Source organism: Cynocephalus volans, chromosome 7, assembly GCF_027409185.1.
Source record: "Cynocephalus volans isolate mCynVol1 chromosome 7, mCynVol1.pri, whole genome shotgun sequence".
NCBI classification, from domain to species: domain Eukaryota; kingdom Metazoa; phylum Chordata; class Mammalia; order Dermoptera; family Cynocephalidae; genus Cynocephalus; species Cynocephalus volans.
The window spans coordinates 114,398,393-114,412,713 of NC_084466.1; positions in this window are offsets into that span (position 1 = coordinate 114,398,393).

A 14,321-nucleotide genomic window follows, 5' to 3' on the forward strand; every position below is an offset into this window, starting at 1 on the left:
TTTGAGTCCTCCTGAGAGTCTCCCAGACCAGTAATGTAATCACAGACAGCACTAATAGAATTATGCTCTCTTAAACAGGTCTATACAAATTATGGGACACCATCAAGTGAAGTAACCTATACATAATTGGATGAGAGAGGAAAAAGAACTAGAAAGCATAGTTAAAAATACAGTGGCTGAAAATTTCCCAAGTATGATACCACAGAAAGACAAGTGATCGTAAGAGACTGCTATGAATAATTATATGCTAACAAACTGGAAAATCTGGAAATTGGATAAATTTCTGGACACATACAATTTAACAAGATTGAATCATGAAGAATTAGAAAACCTACGGAGACCAATAACAAGTAATGAGATTGAAGCAATAATAAAAAGTCTGCCAATAATGGAAACTCCAGAACCAGATAGCTCCACTGCCAAACTCTACCAAACATTTAAAGAAAAACTAATACCAATTCTTCTCAAACTCTTCTGAAAAATTAAAGAGGAAGGAATACTTCCAAACTCATTCTGTGAGGCCAGCATTACCCTCATCCTAAACCAGAAGCAAACAAACAACAGTAATAAAACCACAGAACAATATCCCTGATGAACACAGATGTAAAAATCCACAACTAAATACTAGCAAACTGAATCCAATAACACATTAAAAAGATCACTAACCATGATCAAGTGGGATTCATCCCAGAGATGTGTGGCTGGTTCAACATATGCAAATCAATAAACATGATGTATCAAGTCAACAGAATGAAGGACAAAAACCATGTAATAATTTCTATATATGCAGAAAAAGCATATGAGAAAATTCAATATTCTCCATAATAAAAACACCCAACAAATTAGGTATAGAAGGAATGTACCTCAACACAATAAAAGTCATATACAACAAACTCATAGCTAATATCATACAGAATGGATGAAAATTGGAGGATTCTTCTCTTAGATCTGAAACAACACAAAGATGTCCACTTTCCTCATTTTTATTCAACATTAATACTGGAAGTTCTAGACAGAGTAATAAGGAAAAAGAAAGCAATAAAGGGCATCCAAAATGGAAAGAAGGAAGTCAAAGTATCCTTATTTGCAGAAGATGTGATTGTATGTATACAGAAAATTCTAAAGACTCCACCAAAATAATGCTACAATAAAAAACATTAGTAAATTTTCAGAACACAAAATCTACCTACAAAAATCAATAGTGTTCCTATACACCAATAACAAAAATATCAGAAAAAGTAATTAATAAAGTAATCCTATTTATAATAGCTAAAAAATTGAAATACCTAGGAGTAAATTTTACAAGGGAGGTGAAAGGCCTCTACAATGAACACTATAAGACATTGGTGAAAAAAACTTTAGAGGATACAAATGAATGGAAAAATATACAGTGTTCATGGGTTAGAATAATTAATATCATCAAAATGTCCATACTACCCAAGACAATACAGATTTAATACAATCCCTATCAAAATACCAATGACATTTTTCACAGAAATGAAAAAGACAACTTTAAAATTTGTTTGGAACCACAAAAGACCCTATATGGCCAAAACAATCTTCAAAAACAACAAAGACAAAAAGCTGGAGGCATCATACTACCTGACTTTAGAATATACTATAAAGCTATAGTAACTAAAACAGCATGGAACTGGCATAAAAACAGACAAACAGACCAATGAAGCAGAATAGACAACTCAGAAATATATTCACACATTCACAGCCAACTGATTTTTGACAAAGTTTCCAAGAATATACAGTAGGGAAGGGAAAGTCTCTTCAATAAATGTTGCTGATAAAACTGGATATCCACATTCAGAAGATTGAAACTAGAACCCCCTCTCTCTTACCATAGACAAAAATCACCACATGCAAAAATCACCTTGTAGTATTGCTCCTCTAACCCCCAAGTAAGTAGGCTGGGGTTATGTTATAAACTGTCATTAATACCAAATGCAGTATTCTGTAATTGATTCAGAAAACAATAGTTATTATAGAAAATACTTATGTCTTTTAAGATTAGTTTTTATTCAATTGAGACATTTCTAAAACTTGGCTTTAGGGATATTATTTCAAGGTGTCCTCTATCCTCAAGCGATGAAATTTATTATCACCCAGCATACCAATTATTGTGCTTGTTTCACTTGTGGGAAATTGTTTGGTTTAACTGTTAATAGGTTGGAATGATGGAAAGTTGGTGCTTCAACCCTATGCAGGGTAGTTAGGAGTTTTGTTTTACAGCTAATATAAATTTTTCTGTGATCTTAAACTTTCTTCCTTTTTAACTATACTATGCACAGCATGGTACAAAAGTAGGAAAACTGACAATAACAAGATCAACTTTGACTCTCTTAAACTTTAAGATTAAGCTTCTGTATAACACTTCCAAATAGTTCTTACTGGATGATGTTAGAATCCTCCCAGTATTAAGCATTAATTTCTTATCTTGTTTTATTGTCATTACTAGCATTATCAGCTAACCAATGGAAAAATCAAATCAGCAAAAACTTATTGAGTAACATTTATGTGCAAGGTCATTTCAGAGCAAATGGGTCAAGATATAGTTTTGAAGAGATAGAAAGAGAGACACCGTTTTGTTGGAGCTGACAATTCTTATCAGTGAGTGAGCAGCTAAGATCCATGAGCACCCAGGAGACACAGTCATATCTATGAGCAATTTTCTTTCTTAAAATTTCTCTTGCTTTAAGTTATAGCATAGAAAATTGAATGGGTTCAGTTTATTTTATGAGAGATGAATTACGATAGAGAAAGACAAATAGACTGTTAGTTTCTAAGTGCTGCTCGTTTCTGTGTATGCACAAGTATAGTTGCCAGCACTAGAGATCCATAGTATGTACTGTACTCCCAAAGGATATGCACAGGAGGTAATTTCAGGCGAGAGGAAACATAAAGGAAACGTATGATGTCCTTGTGCTCAAGGGCCTGTTTATGTAACTCACATGTTATCTGATGTAGAATGGACCTTTATTTCAAAACCTTTACTCTATAGATGTAAAATCAAGTCCCTAGTTGGTAGGGAGAGGTTTGTATGAAGGAGAAACAGGGAACAATATGCCATACATTGAGTCTGGCCTAGAATTCAAGTCCTCTAATTTCCTTCTCTGTATTCCTCTTCTATCATACACCTCTCAGGCCTGAAGGTATAAAAAGACATTTTCAAGGAGGGCCTGGAAGCCTCACATACCCGAGGTAGATCTGTTTTGCTTACATGTACAACACACATACACACGCAGGCATTAGGTCTTGCCTAATTTTGCAAAATAACACTGAGACTTGAACAAAAGATAGCAAAAAACAAAAAGAAAAACCAAACCAAACAAAAACAAAACAAAACCCCACAATCTAAATATACAGTGTTAAATATGAGAAGATGTGATTGCTCAAAGAAGGAAGAGATCCAAATGGGCTGAAGTATTTGGGGTAAGTCATTTTCTTTTCAGAAATTAATTTGAACACCATCACCTGGCTGAGAGACTGATATTCTTATGGGAAATTCCATCTGCTCATATAGTATTTAGTTTGAATTCAGTAAAAGGGATTCTCCTTGAAGTAATTTTTTTCTGTCATGTTTAGTCAGGGACCGTCTGTGTGTGTGTGTGTGTGTGTGTGCACATGTGTGTATATGATTCTAGTAAAATATTGTAAATTTGTGTGTGTGTGTGTGTGTGTGTGTGCACATGTGTGTATATGATTCTAGTAAAATATTGTAAATTTCCCTGGCACATATTCAGCACTCCTATTGTTGATAACTATATATGCTCACATTATGTAATTTTAGTAATAATTTTAAGAAAAATAGGAAACAAAATATGGAGAATCTTGCAATCTGAATGACATGGTAATACTTACATATACTCTTATACATAAATCATGTAGACTTTTCCCATCCTAACTCTCAAAATTTTTCCTGCCTCTGCCCTGGCCAATTCCAAAACCACTTCCATATTTTTAGGTATTTATTACAGCAGCATCTCATTCCACTTACCAAAATTTCCTTTTACTTTCCTATTACTGCCTAGCGCTTTCTTATTACTGCTGTAGCAGATTACCACACACTTAGTGGTTTAAAACAACACAAATTTACTATCACTCAGTTCTGGGGTCAGAAGTCCAATGTGGGATGCATTCCTTTTGGAGACTCTAGAAGAAAATCCATCTCCTTGCCTTTTCCAATTCTAGTGGCTGCCCTCATTCCATAGCTCATGGCTTTGCATCACGTCAATCGCTGTCCCCTCATCCCATCTTCTCTGGCTGACTCTCTTGTTTCCTTTCTCTCCTTGTAGGGACCTTGTGATCACACTGGGCACACCTGGATAATCCCACTTAATCTCCTCAACTCAAGATTCTGAACTTAATCATATCAGCAAAGACCTTTTTTCCATATAAAATAACATATTCACAGGTTCTGGGGATTAAGATGTGGGCAACTTTGGGGAGCCATTATCTTGTCTACCACAATAAAAATGTATAATTGAAGTATAAAAATATATAGTGCAAATCACACAGTGAACTTTAATGAATTTAAGAGAACATAAGGTTTATGTGTGATAGTCTGCAAAGCATTTTCAAATATTGGATCTCACAGAAAATAGAAAGATACTAGGAGAAGATGCAATAATTGGCAAGGAAAAGGAGTCATAGTCGCTGTAAACCTTTTCTAGCCTGTAAGTAATGCTCTAATGTGATCTCCCAGATTCCTATCACGCTACTTGTGTGCAAATTGAAGCTTATGGCACGTCACTCTCAAGCATTCCCTGCTGCCTGAAATCTAGCCAATCAACTATACCCTCAGTTTTAGAATGACCAAAAACATAACTAACCAGCTGGCATTTTAAATAACAGCATTCCAAGTCTGCAGAAATCATAAAAATGTTTCCAAACAATAAAAGCTCCTGAAATCACTAGTTTATATGACCCTTCATCATGAATGCAAGAGTTATCATTCTTCACTCTGCCCTAGATGCTAAAAGTCAGATCATTAGTGATTATAGAACTCTGGAATAAAGAAAAAATGCAAAATCTTGGCAGCTCTTCAGTCAATATATTTGATAAATATGTTGATCCTGTTGTAAAAAGTAAAAAAAGTAGTCAATCTTTGATTTGAGCCTAAGGTTGCTGGAGTTATAAGTTTTACTTATATTCAGGTAAGTTGTAATATGAAAAAATCAAGCCATATGCTCAGTAAGTGATCATGTAAAATATTTAGACACTTTTTTGTCCATGTCCCATGAGATCCCTAAGTATTTAAAAGAATTTGAAAGGACAATTGGATTTAACCTAAAGCTATAATGTTTGACAAAAAATGTGATGTTATAAAAAGAGAAGGAAGGTAATAAAAGGGGAAGAATACATGATCATGATAATTATGAGGACATAAGATATTTACATGCACGATGTCTAATTTGTGATATAAATATTATTATACTACATCCTTTGACATATGATGAAAATAAGGCTCTCTGGAGTCTGTTCTTACTTGACGTCATGTAACTAGCAAGAACATTAAAATAGACTAATGACTCTTTATTAATTAGAAACATCCATTGCTGTTTCTTATTACCTGGATTTCATCAGTAATAGTTTCAGGCGAAGAATTTAGTGTGTATATGATAAAAATAAAGACAGGCAAAATAAGACTGTAGCTTTCCAGATTTCCAATGCTGCTAAACAAAAATATTGTTAAACATTTTTATCAGATACTGTGACTAACTTGGATTGCTTCCATATTTCCTAATTACCTACTAGCATGCTCTCCTTGTGAGAATCAAATTTGCTAGATCAATGAACTTAGGGCAAGTTGGTCTCTACAGATCTTAATTTTTCTCATCTGTCAGTGGGAACAATAATAGCTATTGATCTGAACTAAAAGCAAGCACACATCACAATGTTTCCTATCTTAACTAAGGGCATCATCACAGTACCTCATATACACTGAACACTCATTTAAAGGTAGTTGCTGTTAACATGAATATCATCATCCCCATTATAATTATAAGACATGAATGGGTAGTGTCATCTTTCTGCACCAAACTTGGCTTCCACACACCCCTCTGGACCTTGCACCAGAGGGATGTATGTATTTGTAGATACCTACCCCCAAATAATTTTGTTTCAATATTCTCTTCAGCTTTTATTTCACTTGGTTTCCACTCTCACCCTCTTCTGAGATATTTGCTCCATTCAGCACAAATGTTCTAGTTTACTTGGATTTTAACAGCATGGCTTGAATTTTGAGGTTTTCCTTAGTGTTGATGTAGCAATAATAACTTAAAACGTGAAACACCAGTACAGTGGGACTTTACCCCACCATGGGCCAATCTGAATACTGTCTGAAGTCTTTGACCTGTATGCTTTGCCTTAGTTTCTCCCCTGCTAATCAACTTCCTTTTAGGTTTTAATTTTATAGAGAATTTGGAATATTGCACCCTCAAACTACTAATTTTCACTTTCATGTACATTTAAATTTTCCAATCTTCTGTAGCTGACTGGATAGTATTCAGAAGGCTTATGCTAAGAAAGTTCAGAAAAGAAACAATACTCAACCTTTTGTGTTGCTCTTTTATCAGGTTTGTGGTAAACATCACAATTCTTTTAGTCAGTTCCAGAAAGACCTAGATTTTGAAGTAAAGGAAGATATTCTTGAAAATCTTCATGTTTCTGCTTCCTGAGATACTTATCAAAGAGTATTGGTAAATTAATGTTAGATCGTTTTCCTTTTCCTAAATTAGTTACATCAGAGATTTGGAAATTAAATGCCTCAAAACAACTCTTCTGCTCTTTGTGGGCCTAAGTATAGATATGAGATAGTGGCTGCAAGGGGAAAGGAAACATTAATTACATTTAAATTTACTTAAAAAATTAACCAAATTGATTACCTAATGCTACCATTTTAAGGTCTTTTGACAGTTGCATGAGTCAGTTCCTTATACACTACATTTATGTGAATACAAGAATTAAGCAGTAATTCATAATTATCACTAAGTAACTAGGATTGCATTAAGGATAATTTGCTGTTCATTAAATAGAATTTAACACCAATTTACCAAGGCTTCTAATTAGTCTTGGTACTTCTATTTAGAGACTGTCTGTTATGAGGCTGGCCTGTACAGAACCATTGGGATTAAATCAGTTCATCAAAACATCTTCTTTTTATGTCTAGAAAATTGTGTTACTTTGAAATAGTCTGACAAAAGATATTGATACTGTTTTACTTTATGTACAAATTTTTATAATATTTAAATTCTCCCCTGATACCACATTCAAAAAAAAAAAAATATTATGCACCATATAACTTCAAAGAAGCCTGTGTGAGTAAATTGTAAGCTGTGTTTATAGTGATGCCACCAGTTAAAACCAGTTTAGCTAGTGAATAAAACTACCCTCAAGTCTTTGTCAGGATTAGTTTTAAATTATTATAGTTTTAAATAATGGGAAATTTTCAAGGATACATTTGCTACATGAACAATGATCACTTGCATCTTTACATGTAGTTTGCTTCATTTATCTATATTCAATAAAATAAAATAATATAGCACATGCAGCATGGTTCTTTATTCAACTTTATCACATTTATTCTAGTGTACCCTGCTACCCTTTTGTATTTATCTATCTCTACATAACTAGAATTAATGATGCAAATGGCCTCATAATAGCAAGCATTTCTGTAATTCTACCTATGTGCCAGGCTCTGCTTGGATTGCTCTAACTTTACACATAGGAATTCTCACAGCCACCCTTGAAATAGACAACATTATTATGCCCATTTCACAGATGGGAAAGAGGAAGCACAGGAAGTTTTATATAATGCATTCAAGAATGTCCACACCTACATGTCTTTGGCAAGTTTTCAATTTGTCTCTCATATTGATTTTGTTTTCATCTCTCTGGACATGTCACAAATCACCCAAGAACCTGACAGCAGCCCTGGCTGACAGCCAGAAAGGAAATGGGAATTTCAGTTCTACAGCTGCAAAGAAACTAGATTCTGCCAGCTACCTTAATGAGCTTGGAATTAGATCTTTCCCCAGAATCTTCAGATAAAAACCTGGCCTTATAGACACCTTGATTTTGAGACCCTGAGTACAGAAGCCAGCAGGGCTGCACCCAGACTTCTAATCTTCAGAGAATAGGCATTGTTTTAAGCCTTAAGTTTGTGGTAATGTGTTAGGCAGCAATAGAAAAATAATATGATTTGTCTTAAATTTTACAGTCAGTTCCAGGTGTACCAAAGAATACCTTAGTTTATTTACCCATTTTCCAAAGTTCCTGGAGCATGCATCAATGTGGTATAAAGCTTTCTTTATACAGCTATCATACATGGGGCCGAGCCTGTGGTGCACTCGGTAGAGTGCGGCACTGGGAGCGCTACGACGCTCCCGCCGCGGGTTCGGATCCTATATAGGAATGGCCGGTGCACTCACTGGCTGGGTGCCGGTCAGGAAAAAACAGCTATCATACATGAATAATAATTTAAAAACCTATAAGACCTCATTGTAATTAATTATTCCATCCATTCATGGGACACAGATTATTTACAAAAACCATGTGAACTACTTCATCCTGAGTGATCCTCAGAAAGAAAATCTTGAGCTTAACTGTTAGTGTTCCTTCCTATGTTTGATCAGTTGTATAGATGGGTAGAAGTTATGAAATACTATTTATCTCAATTGATGCAGAGGCTATTATATATATTATATGTGCTTGATACTTCTGAACCATTGTAGGAAATCTTGAAAAAGCACATAAATATATATAATATTATAAAGTTAGTTTAAATCATCTACATGTATAGTGTATATAAAATCTGTACATAAACTTATATAAGCTTATAATCTCACTGAAGAACTGTTTTGAAAGAATTTGAGCAGGTCATATAATTAAGGATTAGAAATCTGTGATTAAGTGTTAGAAATGGTCGGAAAAGTGAACCAAGTTGGCTAAATTTATCTAAGTCTTGAAAGATGGGAAGGATTTAAAGAAAGGTATTTTCTTGGCTGATAATTGAATAAAATATTTATGCCTTGGATTCTAAGTTTCCGCTATAGCTTAGCTTAAAAGCCTTTACTTTAATTATGCATGTTTTTTTAAATTAGTAAAATTGTCAACCTTTAATTATTAATGCTAAGTGTTAGTAATAATGTACACTTTTAAAAGGTGTTATAGCAAGCATAGACAGGCAGAATCTTTCTTGTTGAATAGAAAGGAAGAAATTCTAAGTTCTGAAGACATAATTCCAATTTACAGAGCTCCAGCAACCCACATGTATGTTAATGAGCTCCTGGAATAGAGCTTTGATATGAGAAAGAAAGTGATGCTCCAAGAAATTCTCTTAACAAAATCTTTAAAAAATGTTTAATGCATATCAAAAATGGTGTAATTAAGGAAAGAGAAGTTACAATACAACCACCGTCACACAATCCTAATTTTTAAAATTTATGGTTACTTTGATTTTTTCATATTTAGTTAGGTTCAAAAATTTTATTTTAAAAAGTTATAGTTTTGCAAAAAGAATGTGAGTTTTGGTAAAGGCATCCAACTCTTTTTGTGTCTGACTTTATTAGAATTCTAAAAATACCTCCTCATTTACATATTTTATACACGATGATGAAGGAAAGAAAATATTTGTTTGTGTATGTTTTTGACAAGCAAGCACATCCCTAGATACAGTCAAAATGAGAAGAACCAAATAAACAGTGAGTCTACATGTATTAGTCATGTTCATGATGTAAAATCAACAGAAGAGATAGCACTGACACTGCACAACCTGGGCTATCCATCACCTGGAGAAAAACCTCACATTCCTACACAGATGGGTTTTCTTCATTTGATAGCAGCCAGATTCTGCTCAGCAGGACAACGGCTAGCAGATCGAGATGGAAATATATTTGTGTAGTTGTCAGATTTAGTTTTGAGTTCTTGGAACCTATATTTAATTGCTTTATACTCCCTGGCTAATATTTCATGCGCACACACTTTCTGCTATAAGTGAAATCCATATCTCAAAGTGTGCATGCTTCCCAACTGGACATTTGGATGGTCTCAAAATGTTACCATACAAAAATTAATTTTTTTCCATATAGGTTTCAAAATAAAATGTATGGCATTTGAGAGTAGCTCTGAAGAATTTATGGACAAGCTGTGAAGGGTAAGGAATAAGAGTTATAATAGCCTCCCCTGCCCTCTAATAGTCCCCCAGCTAGGTAATTGAATATTGTGCCTTTTGGGGAAATACCACCATATGTTACACTGAAGTCATTCCATCTGAATTGAAGTCTCATTTACAGTGAAAATTTGGATAAGTCTTGGATATAATAGAAAGTTGCCAGAAAATACAAATTATTATTTTTCCCCCGGGGGAAAATTCAAGAAGGAAAATCTGGGAGTAAACATTTTGGTTCTCCCAACATCAAAGCACATAGCTGACTTCAATATAAATACATGAAAAAATGCACTCTTCTTCACAAAAACAGATTTTAAGAAAATCCTTAGGAAAGTAATAGTTTTTCCTGTTAGTTCCCAATTAAAGTTCTGAAAAATTATTAAATTCAGCTTTACAAAAAACACCTTACAAAAGGCTCATCTACGAATTTGTATCTTTATTAAACTTCAGTGGATCAACAGTATAGGGGAATCAACTTGGATATTAGAGTCAAAGAATATTCAGTTTGATTTCTATTCTACAATTCAGTCACTGTGAGATCTTGGACAGGGCCCTTAATCCCCATGGAGCTCATTATCCTAGCATGTAAAAGGGATTTAATATTTTAAAATGTAGAAGTTGTTAAGTGATATAAATGTATGTACATTATGTAGTCTGGTTTTGGCATATAGAAATAGACAACTAATAAACAGCTGTTATCATCGATTAATTAATATTTATATGTTGCCTATTGTGATATTCAATGTTGTGATTATTAACAGAATCACAGATATTGAAAGACTGAATTTGCATATGGCTGCTATGAAGTTGTTTATGTCTAGGCTTTCTAAATTTATATTTGTGGACTGTGAAGCAGTTTGATTTTGGCATGTGGGAAGAAACTCACTTGAAATTGAAACAAATAAAGAAGATATATAAGAAAAAAATTAAATAGAAAAAAACTTCCAGAAGATTACTTAGTCCTTATTCTTCCACAGTGATTTAGGTAACCCCTGGCCACTCAGGTCTTCTTTAGACATAAAGAACACAACACCTTTTGCTTACAACTGTTCTGTTATTTATCTGACTTGTAAGAATAACTTCAAAATTACTTTGCCTCTGAACTAGAGGTGCCAGATTTAAAATTTATATGTCCAGTTAAATTGAAATTTGAGATAAACAACAACTATTTTCATATAAGTACTCTTATGACCATGCAATATTTGGGACAAACTTATAGTAAAAATTTACTCAGTGATTATCTGAAATTAAAATCTTATTTATTAAACTGTATTTTTATTTGTTAAATCTGGCAACCGTATTCAAAGCAAAAGGCATAACATTAGAATATTTAGAGGCACCTAAAAAAGACAGTATTTTATAACAGCTATGAGATAAGGAAAACATTTCCATGTCTTAAAAATCCCAGGCTGAACTTCAATTGAAAAGGGAATTACATACAAAAAAACTTGAATAAATACTCTCTGCAATTTCTAACAGTAATGAGCATCCTAGCCTCAACAGAGAAGTGATTGTTCAGATGACATGTAATCATTCCTGTTCTTTTTCATTGTTGACTTGAGAGAAATGTAGCTAGCTACAACATTCTATCCAACGATCTGCCTCCTTTTCTCATTTTCCACACACACAAAGAATTTTCCACCTGGAAAAAATCAGTCACTGCTAAATATTATCTGGGAATTTTTTTTTTTTTTCTCAAAACTTCTTAAATAATTTCTGAATAAAAATTATTTCTTTTGTATTCATAGTAAGGTGTATCTAAGGTGCTTAAAGGTTAAATAAACAGTTTGAAAATTCTAGTCTACATTTTCATACCCATACTAAAAATGAAGGAATGTGGGTAGCTGGGGTCAAAGCTAGGAATAGAACTCCCCAGGGGGGGAAAAAAAAAGTCACAACTTGATGTTACAGATAAAAACCATTTCCAATGACTCACCTTCCTCATCTGCCTGGTTCAATCTGTATGCCCTACAATTCACTTTTCAAAGGAAATCCCACTAATTCTATGGGCTCTGCTCCCATTCAACTCTGAAATGAATAGCAATTAGCATCTTCTTTCACTGCCTTTAAAAAAAAAATAAAAACAGATAAGGTAATCCTCAAAGCAAAATCTAGCACTTAACTTTTGGGATTCTTGGAGGATATAAACTGGAAGACATACGTGCATGCAGGGAAAAGCAGTTGCCTCCGCACTCACGTGGCTGTGAAACTTTAGCATTTCCTTTCCTCAGTAGAGCCCAACCTAAAGGCTGTTGATTTGCATTTCTTACTAGACCCTTTAGCAAGCACCAAGCATCAAGTTCTGGCAAAACTGTTCTTGATCATAGACCCATTAATTTCTACTGCTGGCAACTCATCTACCTCCTTGGTGAGACAAAGGAACGCCCAGGACAGGATGAGAAAGGTAGCACCGACCACCTCTGTCTGATGTTCTCCCTGGTAAACCCATCTTCCTCATCTTGGCCATGTCGAGATTTTCAATTTAGAGATTTTTTTAAAAAATTTTTTCCTGATGGCTCCTTTATCCAACATATTTTATTTAAGATATGCCACCTGGTATCATAAAAATGTATTGGAGGTGTATAAAGACATTGACAAGATAAATCTTTCAGATCAGTTAGGGTCATGGCAGGCTATCAGCGCCTCAGAAATTATCAGTATGGCTGTGTACATGGTAAGAATCAGAATAAATATGTTATCAGCTCTATTGCAAAAAAATGTATTCATAATCTGACCATTTTCACCACTGGCAATTGTCCCATTCTAAAGTGTAATCTTACATCTTGGTACTGCAATAGGCTCCTAATGACCTTCTCTGTTTCTATTTTGCTCTCATTCATTTTGTTCTCTACACAGAAATTCAATCACTTTTTCTAATATGAATCAGGTCATCTCACTCTTTTGCCAAAAAATCTCACATGGCTTCTGTCATACTCAGAATAGAATCCAAACTTCTCAACATGGGTTACTACTGCCTGTGTGGATTCCCTCATGATCTAGGTCCTGACTTCCTTTCAGATATAATTCATACCCCTCTCCCCTTATTCTCTCTGCTCTAAGAAACCTGGCCTTCACACTGTTCCAGAAAGGTCTGAACAAATCCTCCAGCTCACTGATTGTGAGGGCTTTTGTCCTCACTGATTCTTCCTTCCAGGACATAATTTTTCTATATGTTCTCCTGGGTTTCCAACTCACTCTTTTCAAGATTTGTTTAACTTGCGCTAACATTATTGCCTTTCCTGACCACCTATTTAAAACAATTTTAATCCTTACCCTGATTTATTTTTCCCTTCATAACACTACCTGACAATATATTTCATGTGCTTTTTTTCTTTATTTGCGTATATCTCACCCATTAGAATGTAAGCTCATTATGGGCCAATGCTTTGGCTGACTTTTGTAGTCTCAGCAACCAGAAAAGTGGCTGGCACATTTCAGGCACTAAAAGAGTAAATGAATGTATTATTCCACTTTTTCATTAATTTAAGGAAATCAGAACATGTAGAAACTTAAGGATATGGTGCAATGGCCCAAATTATAAAAACTTGTTCTTATTTATTAAATTGCAATTTGTGGTAATGGGTATACTGCCAGTATGGATCTGGCCTTCACGTCTTGGGCATGAGGGGTGACAATCAGCTTTGTATCTCATGAATATTCATAAACAATTTTTAAAAGAGTTAAAAAATGCATAGACTGACTTGATGAATTTTTTTAAAAAGACCCAACATAAATAAATAAATAAATAAATAAATAAATAAATAAATAAATAAATAAATAAATAAATAAATAAATAAATAAATAAATAAATAGATTTCCTTTTCTTTAGCATACTTGCTTTTCTCTATTTTTGGTCCCCTCTGAGCAAAATAGAGTCAACAGAAACTTTCACCAACTTTGAAGGGGCGAAATGAAGAGATAAGGAACTGCATTTGGAAGACCACAGAAGCTGGCTGCTGAATTGCAGACTTCTCTCTTTTTCTTATACTTCATTAAGCACTTCTGATAGCCACGAGTGTTTGCTTCGTTTATGTATGTGTGTTTACCTGTTCTTCTCTCTCTCTCTCTCTACGTCTACCATCTTTCTTTATCTATCATCATGTATCTATCTATATTCTATTGATTCTCAATTTAAAACAAG